This window comes from Dipodomys ordii, unplaced genomic scaffold, assembly GCF_000151885.1.
Source record: "Dipodomys ordii isolate 6190 unplaced genomic scaffold, Dord_2.0 Scaffold5, whole genome shotgun sequence".
In the NCBI taxonomy this organism is placed as follows: Eukaryota; Metazoa; Chordata; class Mammalia; order Rodentia; family Heteromyidae; genus Dipodomys; species Dipodomys ordii.
Genome location: NW_012267221.1, coordinates 34,607,190 through 34,623,346, shown reverse-complemented (window position 1 = coordinate 34,623,346; position 16,157 = coordinate 34,607,190). Strand labels below are relative to the sequence as shown.

The following is a 16,157-nucleotide window of genomic DNA, read 5'->3' as shown; positions in this document are numbered from 1 at the left end:
AAATTAGCAAGCAATAGAGGTAGAGTTGATAAACTAACATTTTACAGTAGAAAATACATTATTTGTGATCACTCTAAATAAAATAATAATTGTCACTTTTTTCTCTTAAATATTCTGAAAATGTGAAAGAAATAATTGGAAGATAAGAAACAACCTGAAATAGGATATCTTATTAATAATGGAATGATAAATAAATGCTTCTGTTAATGTGTATCCAAGTCCTGGGACTTGAATGAAGGGCCTGTGCTGTCCTTAATTTTTTTGCTTAAGAGTAGAACTTTACTACTTGAACCACAGATTCACTTGGAGCTTCTTCTGGTAGTTAATTGAATAAGGGTCACATGGTTTGTCTTTGAATAGTGATTCTCAGATTTCAGCCTCCAGAGGAGCTGGGAGGCTGAAATTTGAGGATCACCATTCTGAGTAGCTAGAATTACAGGCAGGAGCTACTGGCACCCAATAATAAATGCTTTAAAAAATAAAAATCTGGTATCTCAATGTTGTTTTGATTTGCATTTCTTTTATGGCTAGGGAGGTTGAGCATTTCTTCATGTGTCTATTGGCCATCCTTTCCTCTTCAGAGATCTCACCCAGTTAGAATGGCTGTACTCAAGAACTCTAATAACAACAGTTGCTGGAGGGGATGTGGACAGAAGGGAATCTTCTTGGTTGTGGAGTGTAAAATTGTTCAGCCACTTTGGAAAGCAGTATGGAGGTTCCTCAAAAGACTCCACATAGAGATCCTCTATGACCCAGCAATGCCACTTTTGGGCATTTACCCAAATGATCACAAACAAGACCATACTAAAGCTACCAGCACGACTATGTTTATTGCAGCATTATTTACCATAGTTAAGATATGGAACCAACCCAGATGCCTCTCAGTAGATGAATGGATCAAAAAAATGTGGTATATATACACAATGGAATTTTATGCCTCCATTAGAAAGAATGACATTGCCAATTTGTTAGGGTATGGAAAGACTTTGAAAAAATTATAAGTGAAGTAAGCCAGGCCCAAAGAAACATAGGTCCCATGGTTTCCCTTATTTGCAATAAACAGTATATGTATGAGACAAGCAGAAAAGGTCAGATAAGTTGATGTTAGGTGAAATGAACCTCAAGATAAGGACTCAAATGGTTTTTCCTTCTTGGTATTGTGTCTAACACATTTCTTTGCTGCTTTGTATGTCCCTCGCCCACAGTATAACCCCTGTTTTCACTGTTTTTGATGTTGGTATAATTTGTGGAGGGGAAGGGAAAAAACAAATTGTTTAAATAGGGATACAGGTGGACCTATTGCAACAATAGGAAGTACAATACTTTATGTCGAAAGTGAACTTTACAACTTTGGCATGGGGAGGGGGGGAGGGGAGAAGGAGAGGGGGAAGGGGTGGAAGGGATGGTAAGGAGAAACAAAGGAAAAGGCAACAATGCTTGATAAGAAATGCACTCATTATCTTGCCCATGTAATTGTGACCCCTCTGTACAGTATTTTCACAATAATGAATAAAAGTAAAAAATTTAAAAAAATTAAAAATCTGGGAGAAAAATGTTCTTTACAATTATGGCAAAAATAGAATTCTAGTTTGATTTATTATTTATAAAATATCTATACATAGATACATATAACTAAGATTCTTGTAATATACACACATATAAAATACTGCTTTCTAAAAAATTTTATACATAAGTATAGATATATAAATATAGTCTATGTATGTATACATGTATGTATACCCACACACATTAAAAATAATCCTTTCTGAAAAAAAAATCTTAGTGTAACGTTTCCTTCATCTGTTTCCTCCATTGGGAAAAGAAAAAGTGCTTTTGAAGAGTTTGGCAAATTTAAACTAAATAGAGACAAAGTTGCCGTGACCTAACAGGAAGCTAGGGTTTTTCCAAGTGCTGTGATCTCTGTAACAAGCTCCAGGGCTCCCTCTTTCCTGTGATACACAGAGAGACTGGACTGCAAACCGTCAAAATCCTTACCTCGCCCTTCCACTGGGAGCAGGGTCAGGTTGCATTTCTTTCAGTTTTCCTCACTCCTCATTTTCTTGATGTGTCTAAAAGAAGAGGCGGAGAACAAAAGTCCTGTTTCAACACCTGGAAGAGAAAACAAAATAACTTCACGTCTATTCTGAAAAAAAAAAAAATCTCTCCGTGCAAGAACTTTCTTCAGAGATTTTACTTGTGAGTATTTGGGAATGTACTGTTTAGTCCATGAGAAATAGTTTTTATTTCTCTTATTTTGGACAAAGCTGCTAAACACAGACAGAAGACTTACTATCTCTTCTCCTAAAATGAAAATCAGCTCTTCCTTATAAACAAAGTAGGCTCCGTTACCATGCAAAATTTACTACTCTGCATTTTGCATTTAGTTCTTAAGCAAATGTCTGAGGAGTATTATTGCTTTTAGGACCATAAAAAATTGTTCTATACAGTGGGTAAGATGTAGCCGTTTTTTGCTTTAAAATTGTAGTAGAGTTTGTTACCAGTGTCTAATTAATTGGAAAGCTTGAATTATCTTTAAGTTTGTGCATTAATATGTTAAAGAAAACATAATAGAAGTCTATCAGTCTTCTGTTTAAAGCAATTTCTTACATTTTTGGGTTAGCTGATGATGTTTAAAATGCAACAAAACGTGAGAATTCTTGTAGGGGAGGGATGGGTGAGAATGTTGAAAGGGGTGACCTTTGAACAAGACATATTGTATTCAGAAACTGTTTTGTTAAATGACAACTATTGGATAAAACTACTTAAAGATCATTTAAAACACTATTTATTTTGATGTCAGCATTAACTAATTGCCTAAGAAAAATAGCTTGTAAAGTAGTTTTAAATATGAAACCTTAGGATTTGAATATTCAAAATTGTGAATATTTTGAAATTTTGAGAATAAAAACAGTAGATTATATATCAGCATCATGAAATGGTATGTAACATGAAACATTGCTTCTGGTAATCAGAAAAACACATAGTATAAGAGTAACAATGGAATAATGCAACATGTACTTATCTAATTATGAAGAATACTCATCTGTATGAAAGAATTAGTACTAAGAAATGAGAGCCAAAGCTGTTCTATATGAGAAAAAAAGAAAAGATAACAGCTACACTGTGACTCAGACCACTGGAAATTAGTCACAAAATGACTTTGTGTAATATGAGATAACATAAACACAAAGGGCAGAAGACAAGCAGGAAGCTCACAGCCAGTGAGTCACATGTTACGTGTAAAGACAGAATTTATGTCAGAGGGGAATAGTTGGGGCCACATGGAGATACTCAAAAAGATATTTTTACATGATTCATTTTGTATGTGATTATTTCAAGGCACTTTATTCATATCTGACCTGATCCCTATGGTATGGTCTCTTTGGAAACTAATTTTGAGTCCTGTTAATTTGGAGTCCCTGGTAAATAAAATGATGTAAAGTATTAACAGGTTGAAGGTGTTAATGGCTTACACAAAAACATAAAATGTAAAACTTTAAAAATATTTTGAAGTATTTGATTAATTATGTTGGGAAGTCATAAAATTGTCTTATTCAGGTGATCATGGAGCATTGGAAAAGTTAAATGGCATGCATGCTACTATTTAGTTCTTCTCATTACATATACCAAACTGGTCATGTACATGTTTTACTTTGTTTTCATAACAGAAATGTTTTTCTTCCCTAAGAAATGATTTTTATTTGTTTCATCTATTATTATCTTATGTAGTTGTACAAAGGGGTTGCCACTTAACAAGGCAGTTTATAAATACAGTGCATTTTGATCAGTGTTCCTCCTTCCAACATTCTCATCTTCTGCCTGCCCTTTCCCTCACTCTTCTGGATTTTGTAGGAGATACACTGGATGATTGACTGCACTGTCCCTCCTCCTCCTCTTCATTCATCTGCCCCTTCCCTCTTGGCCCTATTCCATCTCTTTCCTGTACCCACTTTCTGGTGTTTTATTTTGTTGAAACTTGATTTTAATTTTAGCAATTTACATTATTCAAATTCAAAAGGTAAGTGCTTAGAATAATGAATGACTGGAGAAAAAAGGCCAATCTCAAAAGGCTGAATCTGTTTTCAGAATGCCTAGCAATTTAAGTTAGCAGTAAATGTACTAAAAAAATTTTAGGATTAATTGGTTAATTAAATTCAGTGTTGCAAACTTTGTACAGTGATTCCATGTTATATTCCTACCCAATACAAGGGGAAGTAAAAGTAAATACCCTTTACAAATATCCAAAGTAGAGTCAAGATGAAATGTGAAGTAATCTGAATATGAGTTTCAAAACAAAAACACTTACTACAAATTAGGCAAATGGATTGTTAGTATAAATTAAAATGCCTTTATTTTATCTGCAATTTGTTTCTAGTCTATAGACATGGTTTGTGAATTTCACTACAATGAATCATCTAATCTCAATAAAGGCCTTCTCCAGTCAGCCACCAAGTCTTTATTTGCCATTATAGCTTTCGTCTATTTGAGGACTCGCACTTTTGACATGCCTTTTGAAATGGTAAAAGTATTTTAAAATATATTAGTGTCAAAGGAAGTTCTGTTACCCTTATAGAAATATAAGAACATTAGAATTCTTTTTGTTACTAGGTCCCTTAGGAAACATCTGAATTAGCAAGCCTATTGAAGTCCTTGTTTCTAGATATCCAATTTCGCTCAAGTGAGGAAAGATCGTTATGGGGTTTTTTAACAAGATTTTTTTCATGAAGACCATCTTTCTTGACTCTGATTCTCAATGACTGATACAATGTATCAACTCTAGGGATATATTATCCTTCTCTTCCTATTTTCACTTCCTCAAGTGTCAAGTACCAAGTAGAACTAGTGCTTAGGAGTTCACTACAAAAGACTGAGTACATCTATTCACAGAGATAAATAAACTTTCCTTCTTTGCCAAACCAAGGAAACTTCAGTTTTCTGCTCTCTTTAGTTCTGTCTTTGTGAGGCCATAAGTTCTTAGTTTGAACAAATACATATTTAAGTCATAATCTTTTTTTTTTTACAAAAAGGATAACAAGACATCATGTTCCACAGTAGAAATCCCAGTACAGCAGTAAAACTATGCCAGTTGTTTTTATTTGGTAGATCATGAGTCTCTGAGGAGATGTGGGATTGTGGCAAAAAAATACAACTCTGTGATGAAAAATAGTGTATGCTTTTGTTAGGGAATATAAAGTAAGTCTACTTTATCATAAGGAAAGTGAGTGTGCCTGTCAGTAGGACACGTATACTATGGAAGTAATGCTTTTATTACCTTACATAGTGTACCACTGTTACCCTTGAACAGTACTACATGCTCAGCACCCCCACAAAACCAACCTAATTCAAGCTGTCTGTCTATTCTTGACCAACTATCTCTGTCAGAACTTTGAATTACATAACACCTCACTTCACATCAGCTCATTCCTCATTTTCCAAGATTTAAACAGAGAAATTACAGAAATGACATAAATTGGTTGTGAATATTTTCACATTTTCATGTCTCTTTAGAAAGCTAAAGTCACAGATATTTCCACCTCAGAAAATAAATCAAAACAGTTATTTTAAAATGGTATATCTATACTTGCCCTTTTTATGTCAATGATTTTGAATATATCTAAATGCAAAAGGAAAGGAACACTTCCAGAATTCTATTTCAATGAAAACTAACTAGGATGCTAAAGTCATTTCACAACTTTCAAATGCTTCATTTATGACTTGTAGTCTGTCTTTCCTCTGGGTTTCAATTTGCATAGTTTCTATCATTCTCCAAGTTTACTGACCTTTTCTCTTACTGTGCATAATTGGTTTATAATACCATCTAATATATTTTTTATTTTACCTACTATTGTCTCCATCTTCAGAAATCTGGTTTGGTTCCTTATGTTCTGAATTTTTAATATTTGTCTCTAGCTTTTTGAACATATACAATATAGTTAAAATTGCTTTTATATTCTTCTTTATTATCTTTATTTTCTACGTCATTTTGCCTTTCTTCATTATGGGTTATACATTACTGTTTTTAAATGCTTTGTAATTTGTATGTGGATACCTAATATTGTGTTTTACATTGTTGGATGCTGGATACATTGTATTTATGTGATTTTTTAAATCTCTGTTCTGGATTGTGATTTAATTGCTTAGAAAATTTGTTATTTTTTAGTCTTGCTGTTGAGTTTTATTGAGCAGGAATAAGCCAGTGTTTATTCTGTGGTTAATTTTTCCCCATTGCTGAAACAATCTTTTGAGTACTCTACTTGATACTCTATTAATTGCAATGTTTTGCAACTTAGGGTGAAGAAATAGTTCCAGCTTTATGTGTTTTCTCTGTTTTGTTTTCTCTAATGCATCTCTGTATAACTCTCTCTAACCTCCAATACTCTGCCTTCCAATACACTTGGGTTTGTCTCCCGAATTCAGGATCCAAGTTGCCCATTAAAGAAGAGATTCTTTTCAAACACAATTCAGAGCTAATGTAGGACACAGGACTGTACTCTTGTTCTCTAACTGTATGGTCAATACTATTTCATGGATTTTTTTTTCCCCAGGGAGCAAAATAAATCTAGTCTATTGATCTATTTTGACTGGGAATAGGATTATTATTTACATTTTATCAATATATTAAAACTAAGTATAAATTAAAAGAGAAGTTTTAAGAACACAGACTATAATAGATTCAAATGTCTGGTTGACCTAACACAATTATGGGCTGTTATATCTCATAAATTATGAAGAGAATGCCTACACATATGTTTACACAAAGAAGCACTTAAATTCACTGTTTCTACAAAGATTATTTCTGTTATTAAACATAATTTTATTTTATTATAAAGGTAATATACAGAGAGGTTCCAATATATAAGTACATTTCTTTTTGGACAGTGTCACTCTTTCCATAGCTCTCTCCCAGTCAAAATAGTGACTTTATCTCAGATAAACAATTTGTTCATTTCTTTCTGATAATGGTTGTATACAAACAATACTTCACTCTGCTATTTTAGATGACAAATGAGTTCCAAATGCCTAAAATCAATCTAGCTGTCACTAGTTCATCGAGCACTTCTATTATTGCTCTTGATAACTTGTTAGGCACTTCCACATAGGGAACCCCTAGTAAACTAAACACAAATCAAAACTTTTTCCTTTTGTGAAAGGAAGTATGGTTTCAGATGTCTCCAGATCAATTACTTATACCAAATGAGGCAAACACAAAAATCTGAATGGAAAAGTTAAATTAGCATTTGAAATATTTTATATTAGCGTAAGTGTTTTAAGAGTACATAAGGATGCATACTTTATCCAAGTTCTTATGTATCTTATTTAAATTCTACGGTTTTTAATCTCATTTAGGCCCAGCAGTTGGCATGCTGAGACAGGAGAACTCCAAATTTGATACCAATCTAGACTATATAGCAAGTTCCAGGCCACCTGGGCTTTATAGTAAGGATACTGTTTGTTTGCTTTTTTAAATAAAATAGAATAAATAATCAAACATTAATGAAAAAGTGGAGCGAGAACATGAGGCCCTGAATCCACATGTCCTACCAGTCTACACACACACACACACACACACACTCACACACACACACACTCACATACACACACACACAAACTCACAAACTCACACACACACACATGCACACATACTATATGTTAATTTTTCTTTTTTTTTTTTTTTTTGTCGGTCATGGGGCTTGAACTCTGGGCCTGGGCGCTGTCCCTCAGCTCTTCAGCTCAAGGCAAGTGCTCTACCACTTGAACTACAGCGCCACTTCTGGTTTCCTTGTGGTTTCTTGGAGATAGGAGTCTCACGGTCTCTCCTGCCCAGGCTGGCTTTGAACCGTGATCCTCAGATCTCAGCCTCCTGAGTAGCTAGGATTACAGGCGTGAGCCACCAGTGCCCGGCTTATATGTTAATTTTTCAATGGGGGGGGGCTCACCATGATATTTCAAATATGAACGTACCTTACTTTATTTAGCTTGACCCTCTCATTTCTCTAACCCCTTTACATCATTAATTTTCTACAAGCTGTCTCAAATTCTAAAAAATTTAAATTAAAAATGTTGTATATTATCGTATCCTGCAAAGGATCTAATATAAGCATGGATCTAATATAAACATGCAATTAAGGTTCAGTTTTGAAACTATTAAAAATTGAATTTTCTTACTAAAATGTCATCATAAGACCAATAGACATCTTAAAATGATTTAATTTCTTCTTTGATGTTCAAAAAGGTGTCAAGGAGTTTTGAGGGTATTTTACCCTACCTCTCAACTCATTTTATATCACGTGTATCTTCGCCTGAAGTATTTATTTCATATTCTTTGGGCCATGTCATCGCTTGATGCTACTTTTTCTTTTCTTCTCTGAGGCATATGAGTGTTACATCTTTTATGCTGGTTCCAAGGTCCTAGGAAATCTTTGAGAAAGCAATATAGGAGGTATGAACTCAAGGTCTTACACTTATTAGGCATGACTCTAGTGGCTTTCTGCCACCGGATTAATACTTCCATTCCCGATTTCTATTGGTTATTTTCAAGATGAAGTCCAGTCAACTTGTATGCTAGCACTGGTCTCTTACTGCCATCCTCCGGATCTCATCCTCCTGAATAGCTAAGCTGGTAGACATGAGCCACTGGTGCTCATTAATTAACATAGACTTTAAAAAAAATGAATGGCAGGAATGTAAAACACTCCTGTCTGGGACATGAGTTGCTACTGAGAGGGAGGAAGGGAGAACAGGGAGGTTGAAAGAATGAATATGGTCCAAATATTTTGTGTTCATGTGTGGAAACAGAAAAAAAATGGAACTAGCTAAAGTTAGTTTGAGGAAGTTGAGGAGAAATGAGGGAGAGTGATAGAAGGATAAGTCTGCTATTGTGAAAATTAACCCCTCAGACAATGAATGTGTGCTAATCAAATTCATATTTAAATTCCATATGCCTTGAAAATTATTCCCAAAGGAATTAAGAATGATATACAATAGGAAAACATTTTCTGATTCCATATTATATGATTATGTATAGGTTGAAATTCGTTAGGAACAAACAGAAGCAATTTTTCTAGTCTTTATAAAAATGTAAAATAAAGAACATTCATAGTAAGGTGAGAGGGCAAAAAGAAACCTATTCATTTGAAAAGGAAGTAGCTTCAGTTATCTATCGTTCAGTTATCTGTCATATGATTCTCATTCTTTCTTGGTCTGATACTTTACTCCATAAATGGAACTGGCTGAACTTCAGCTCGTTTACACCTTGTGACCCATGACTCAGTTGCTTGGGGTTCCCTGTCCTCTCAGAGTGGTGATTCAGAAAGGCCTAACTCAAGATGTCATCTGAACAGAGACGTGTAGTTGCCAGCAACTGAAGTTCCAACATTGAACCAACCTCTGACCTCTATTAAATACTACTTTTCCCGAGAACACAATTAGAATTCTAGGGATTTTCCACATTTGTATTTATTACAAGAAACATTCTCACAGCTAGAATTGAAAAGTGATTTGCTATTGGGTTAGGTTTACTCTACATGAGGATAAACAAAATTTGGAGCCATAATGTCTCTCAAAAGACCAAGTTGTCTGAATTATCATGTATCCGAAATCCAAATGCTTAAAAAATATAACCACATGCAAATTGAACATCAGTTTTCTCCTCTTTTCCTGAAGACAATAATATGGTAACATTTTGTAGGGAATTTCTATATGTGAGCTCTCCTTTTTTCATAATCTTAGATAATCAGAAGTAAACAAAACCTAAAGTAGAAATAGGTGGACTTTGAAGGAAAACAAAGCACTTGGCCTGGCTTTAGCTATTGCTCCTTGACATTGAAAAATACAATATTAACATGGCAACAGAAATTATGAATCAAACTTCTAAAGTGAATCTTCTTAGAAAGATCTCAGTTGTCTCTCTATGACTTAGCAAGTACATATATCCCCATATATAAATAACACACTCAATGGGAAATAGTAGATTTATTTAGATTATCTTAGTTAATTGAGAATGCAATCGATACATATTCCTGAAACATCATCCACCTTTCTTGCTAACATGTGGAGAGCTAGAACAAATACAAAGAGGAGAACAAATAGAGCAAACATAAGTCTCTCTATAACAATTTCATTCTTAATAGCCACAGTAGAAACACATGTGTAGGGTCTGGGAAGTTGGCTTAGTGGCAGAGGGCTTGCCTTGCGTGCATGAGGCCCTGGGTTCGATTCCCCAGCACCACATAAGCAAAAAGAAAAAAAAGCCGGAAGTGGCACTTTGGCTCAAGTGGTAGAGTGGTAGCCTTGAGCTGAAAAGCTGAAGGACAGTGCCCATGCCCAGAGTTCAGGCTCCACAACCAGACTCAAAACAACAACAACAACAAAAAGAAACACATGTGTAATACATTCAATCTTTTTTTGGGGGGGGGTCTGGTCGTGGGGCCTGGACTCTGGGCTTGGGCGCTGTCTCTCAGCTCTTCAGCTCAAGGCTAGTGCTCTACCACTTGACCCACAGCGCCACTTCTGGCTTTTTTCTTTTTGCTTATGTGGTGCTGAGGACTCAAACCCAGGGCCTCATGCATGCAAAGCAAGCACTCTACTACTGAGCCACCTTCCCAGCCCATACATTCAATCTTTTATCTTTCTTCTCAACCAAAACTAATTTTATATATTTGAATTTCTTAAAATAATGAACCTTCTGTTCATTAGAGGTAAAAAGTATATTCTCAGAAGCTTTTATTTTGTTTTAGATATGAATATCAATATTATATTTTTTTTCCTGGTTCTCGTGCTTGGACTCAGGGCCTAGAACTGTCCCTCTTGTCCTCAAGCCTCTTTGTGCTCAAGGTTAGTGCTCCACCACTTGAGCTATAGCTCCACTTCTAGCTTTTTCTGAGTAGTTTATTGGAGATTAAGAGTCTCCCCAACTTTCCCACATTGGCTGGCTCCTGAGTAGCTAGGATTACAGGTGTGCACCACTGGAACACAGCTTGAAATATCAGCTTTTGTGTTTCCTCCATGCCTATATCTAAATAGCATGTTACAAATCAAATTTCTGTTAAAGAAACTGATTTGTATCACAATCAAAGAAGAGAGGTAAACTCATTCAAAATGAATGCTATATTATTTTGCAGGGTATGGGGGAGACATTATACTATAAAATCCAGACAATTGGGTTCCATTTTTTCCCAATAGCTTTAATCAATTTATGAACTGCTGAATGTAGAATGGAATAATGCAAGAGTATTCTTTACAACTTTATTTATTTCCTTGATTGACTTTTATTTTATTGTTTTCTTTAGTATGTGAATTTTATTTTATTGTGATCATTGTATGTTTAAACTTAAAAATATCAACAGCCATAATGGATCACATTCTCTTTCAATCTCAACTGTAAATCCTGAGAAATATGTCTACCTCTTTGCATTTCTCCTGCTCTTTAGTTTCTCATTATCTTCTTATTCCTTCTTATACTCTATTCTACTATTTATTCTCAGGTTTTCTTTCTTCTCCTTATCCAAGGCTCTCAATTATTTTAACTGCGAATAATAATTAATATTCCTCATTATTTTTAGGGAAAAGTATTTTTCTTCTTCAAAAATATAACAAAAATAAGAAAATATATTTATTTTACTCAGTAACTTTCTCAGTTATATATAAAAGATTGGTCCAAAGCACAATGGAAAATCTTGATTAAATACTAATGTCTAGTAATTGTTAATAATCTGAAATTTACTTTAGTGGACCCAAAAGAAAATAATCCATGAGACTAGATTAAAATTGCCCTTTCATGAATGGTCACAATTTTTGAACTTGAATTAAAGTTCTGTCAATGTACAAATGTCAGACTTTGAAAAGAAAGTTATTCAGATATTTCAGATGTTTATCTTTATGTATTTATCATGCTTTCTTTCGTTAGTAGCAATATAAAAAATGGCATGAGCTTGCTTCCATTTTAGGTTTTTGTTAATTTTAAAAATAATTCCTTGGCCTAGAAAGGTGGCTCAGGGGTAGAGTACTTGCCTTGAATGCATGAGGCCATAGGTTTGATTCCTCAGCACCACATAAGCAGAAAAAGCTGGAAGCGAAGCTGTGGCTCAAGTAGTAGAGCACTATCCTGGAGCTGAAGAGCTGAGGGACAACACCCAGGCCCAGAGTTCAGGCCCCATGATTGACATAAATAAATAAATAAATAAAATAAAACAATTCCTTTAGTCCAGGTTGTATGCTATCTTGTGGTAACAAGATATTTTCATTTTCTGCCTGATACTCCGGTTTCCTTCCCATGAGATTATTTTTACTTTCAATTTTTATACTATGACTAATGAAAGATCTACAGAGCCAAAAAATTTAACATATTTTCCTAGAGGAAATTCCCCTGTTCTGAACATGACAACTACTTTTTTCTTAAAAGAGAGAATAACAAGTTATTTAAACCAGAGAAATGGTCTTAATTTAAAATGTAGTCAACATGTGTGCTTGACTCATTTATTGACATCAGGGAATTTTACATTAGGTAATTCTCCAGAAAATTATGATTTTTCTATAACAAGAGGCAAATTCATATTAAATTTCCCTACTGGATTATCTGATTTTCTCAAAAACATGGGTAGGATCAATACAGTCTGCAATTCCTGTCAAAGTTTGGTTTGTGATTTTAATATTTATTTAACATATCTAGAATATTATTTCTTGATCTGAGTGAAATTATAAAATGTAACATGAACATTCAGGATTTTTTTGAATAGCCAAAATACTAAGAATCATTTCAATATCAACAGTTTTAAAGATAAAAACAAGTAATTTTGGCCTGGGCTTCACAGAACTAATTTTGTCATCCCATCCAATCAAAAGAATTTGTATTCTTTTTCAGTTGGTGAATAGTTAGTTCAGAAAAGTAAAAATAGCAAAATAACTGTTAAGTTATATTTACCTGATGGGAGCAAAAAAGAAAAGTACAAAATGCATAGCTTAATGGAATGTGTTCACTTCTTGTCTCACATTATAGATAATACAGAGGTCACTGCTTTAAGATTGAATCACTAGGCACAAATTTAGATTCTTCCATTTTCTCATGTATTACTGCTTACTTAGGGTCTTCAGTGTCACATGAGGATTCTCTTAGTTACAGTCATGAAAGAGAGGACACAGGATTTTTCCATGTAGCTTCAATTAGTCAAGGATCACTTTTTAAACACCCTATCTTTAACCCTAGAGGATAGCACATTTCCCTTTCATCACATTACCAGAGGTTTATCAATGAAAAATATCTAACCCAATCACTGCAAGAGAAATAGAATCACAGTGATTAATACAGTTTACAGGAGATTTGATCCTGAGTAGATACAGACGACCCACACCTTACTAGCTGAATTTATGAATATATTGAATCTGTTAACTATACAAAAAGGCAGACAAAGGTTGCTGCATAAACCAAAGATGACCAAACCAGTATTTTTTTAAATTGTGAAAAAATGCATCTACATCACAAATCAAATGCAATGTTTCCTGTAAAACTGTTTTACTCTATGAAAATCAAATTGTCCCACATTCTTGCAGTTTTCAAAAATTCATATTGCTCTGATTATTCTTCACATAATCACCAAGTCATTATCATTATCAATTTAATTTTGTGTAATAGCATGTTGGACAGATGAATGTATCACAGCATCATAGTGCTAAAATCTACTTATTTTCTCTGGCAAAATAAATACTAATGCATAATTGGCGATTTTCATATATGCAGTTTCCAAAGGTGATTTTACTAAAGAATTAGGAATTCCTGAACAAAAAACATAAACATGTAGAATAAGTATTAATATATAAATCAATTAAATGTTTTCTTCAACACTTTTCAAAATCCTGCTCTTTTCCCTTTCTCTCTATTCATTTGATAAAATCCAGCTATAAACCATTCATGTATTTAATTTCTGTATCTATAGATGAAGTTACTATTGTTTCATGGCAAAATACTATGAATTGAGGATTTGGGATCTCAACAGCCCAGAAATCATTTAATGAGAAATTATTAATAATTCATTTAATTTTGTCAGAATAAAACAAATTTCATATTGCTTAAAATGTTCTCTCTTGTCAATCTGAAAACATAACCTTTTCATAACATAAAAATTGGATCTCAGCAAGAAAATTTTCAATCTAAACTATATCTTAACTCCTGACTCTCTCCTCCTCCTCCTTTTCCCTCTCCCTCTCTCTCTCCCTTGCTCTGTCATACACACACACACACACACACACACACACTTTGCAAATGTATTTGTTTCCCCACCCCACCAGGAAAATATCTCATTTTAAGGAAAAAATATTTTTTTTTTCTCCAGGCCAAAGTTGAGTCTTCTTCATCTGTGCCCAGGATCTCTATTCATTTTCCTTCCATTTTAGCTTTATTTCTCCCCTCTCCTGTGGCAGAACTGTAAAAACTACATCCCCCCTAATCCTTTTCTTCAAATGCATTCTCTTCCTATTTGGCAGAGATTCATAATAATGCAATAAATACAGAGTCTGAATTCCTGTCCCTTCCTCAATCTCCTGCTGCTGACTTCCCACACTAACAGATGGTTTACAAGGAGACTGATGCAGCTGCTGTCACTCAGTCTTTACCTTTGTTCTACTCTTTGTCTTCTGAAGACCTCTGTGCTCTAGGCATTGCTGACAATGGAAGCTTCTGAAAAGTCTTCCTCCATTGGTGTCCCGCATTTCCTTAGACTTTCCTTAGTTTACTTTTCAAATATTCTATCCCAACCTTTACAGTCACTGAACAGTCATTACGAAGATTATTAACTAAAAGTTATAAAAAAATTAAGAGATTATCTGTTTCATATCAAGTATTATATCCTACTTACTAAATAACAAATTGTACCTACAATGCAGAAAAATTATTAAGTATATATGGATACATTTTCATCTCTAGCGGAAACATCTAATCTGTGTTTTGTGTGTATATGCTAGACTTCTTATTTTGTGACTATATTGAAAGTCTTACAAATACTTTGAACTCAAACTGCCTTGACTTGAATTCAGCACCTTTCCAAGATAATATGTATGAATTTTTCTTTCTGACTGCTCTCCTCCATGCCTGGAAACACCCATAGACAACTTTCTCTAAGTCAGAAACAGTAGCTGCCTTTGACTTCTCTCTTCCTTGACAGTCTTACCATGTCAGTCACAAAATACTCTCAATTTTATATTTACTTCTATACTAATCGATTACTTCTCCTCAACCCTATTAGCAATATTATACTACTATATATTGTTAGGTATTTCCCATCCCAAAATTCTATGCAGAAGCTTCTGATTTTCCAAACTATATTACAAATACCTCTATAAAACTTTCAAACATACTTGACAAGACATTTACAGTTCTATATCATATTTTTCCTCTGTGTTGTAAATATTTATGATGAATTTCATGAAATGTGAGGATACATATGATAAATGGAAAAATTTTAAATAGTATATTGTTTGGTTGGATTGCTTTGTTCTTTAATCTGAAGCATCTTCAAATATTTGTCATTTTATAATTCTCTAAATTCTTTCATTAAAGGTTTATTTCTAAGAAATGTATTATGTGAAAATTCCCCCTGCAAGATACATATATAACAATTCTTGCATATTTTGTACACTTCATTATTTTAGCCCAAACTATCAGTTTTCTTTCCACCATTTCAAAAGTTTTTAATATTTTGTTTACAAAGTTGTCTTTGACCCATACCTGTAGTTCCACAAAATCAGGAGGCTGAGATCTGATGATCACTCACTATTTATAGCCAGTCTAGCTAGGCTGGAAAGTCTTGGAGACTCCAGTTAACATCTTCAATTAACCATCTCAAGTGGTAGAGCACCAGCCTTGAGCAAAAAAGCTAATGGACAGTGACCAGGCCCTGAGTTAAATTCCCTTTACTGGTGCACACACACATGCACACACATACAATACCAGCTCTCAATAAATACATCTTTTATCATGAAGTCACTATCATTGTTGTCTATATTGTACAAACTCTTTGATAGTGAGAGGTGATTTGTGGCCACATCATGTTTTACAGTTTTATTTACACTCTCTGTTAAGTGTTGAAGTAAACTAATACAGTGAAAGATAATAACTGAAGGCGTTAATAATAGCAAATATTGAGGATCCATTTATTATTGTTATTCAT

General features: G+C 34.0%; 1 protein-coding gene across 3 annotated transcripts in view; it reads left to right on the top strand.

Moving 5' to 3' along the window:
- The first annotated feature begins 1,945 nt into the window (after positions 1-1,945).
- Tfpi (tissue factor pathway inhibitor (lipoprotein-associated coagulation inhibitor)) overlaps positions 1,946-16,157 on the top strand; it is a 65,489-nt gene continuing 51,277 nt past the window's right edge. For 2 of the 3 annotated variants that reach the window (XM_013030574.1, XM_013030567.1), the window contains exon 1: positions 1,946-2,196. The gene's annotated coding sequence lies outside the window, so the exon portion shown is untranslated. The remainder of the gene's footprint in view (positions 2,197-16,157) is intronic. The other variant, XM_013030560.1, reaches the window with a different exon arrangement.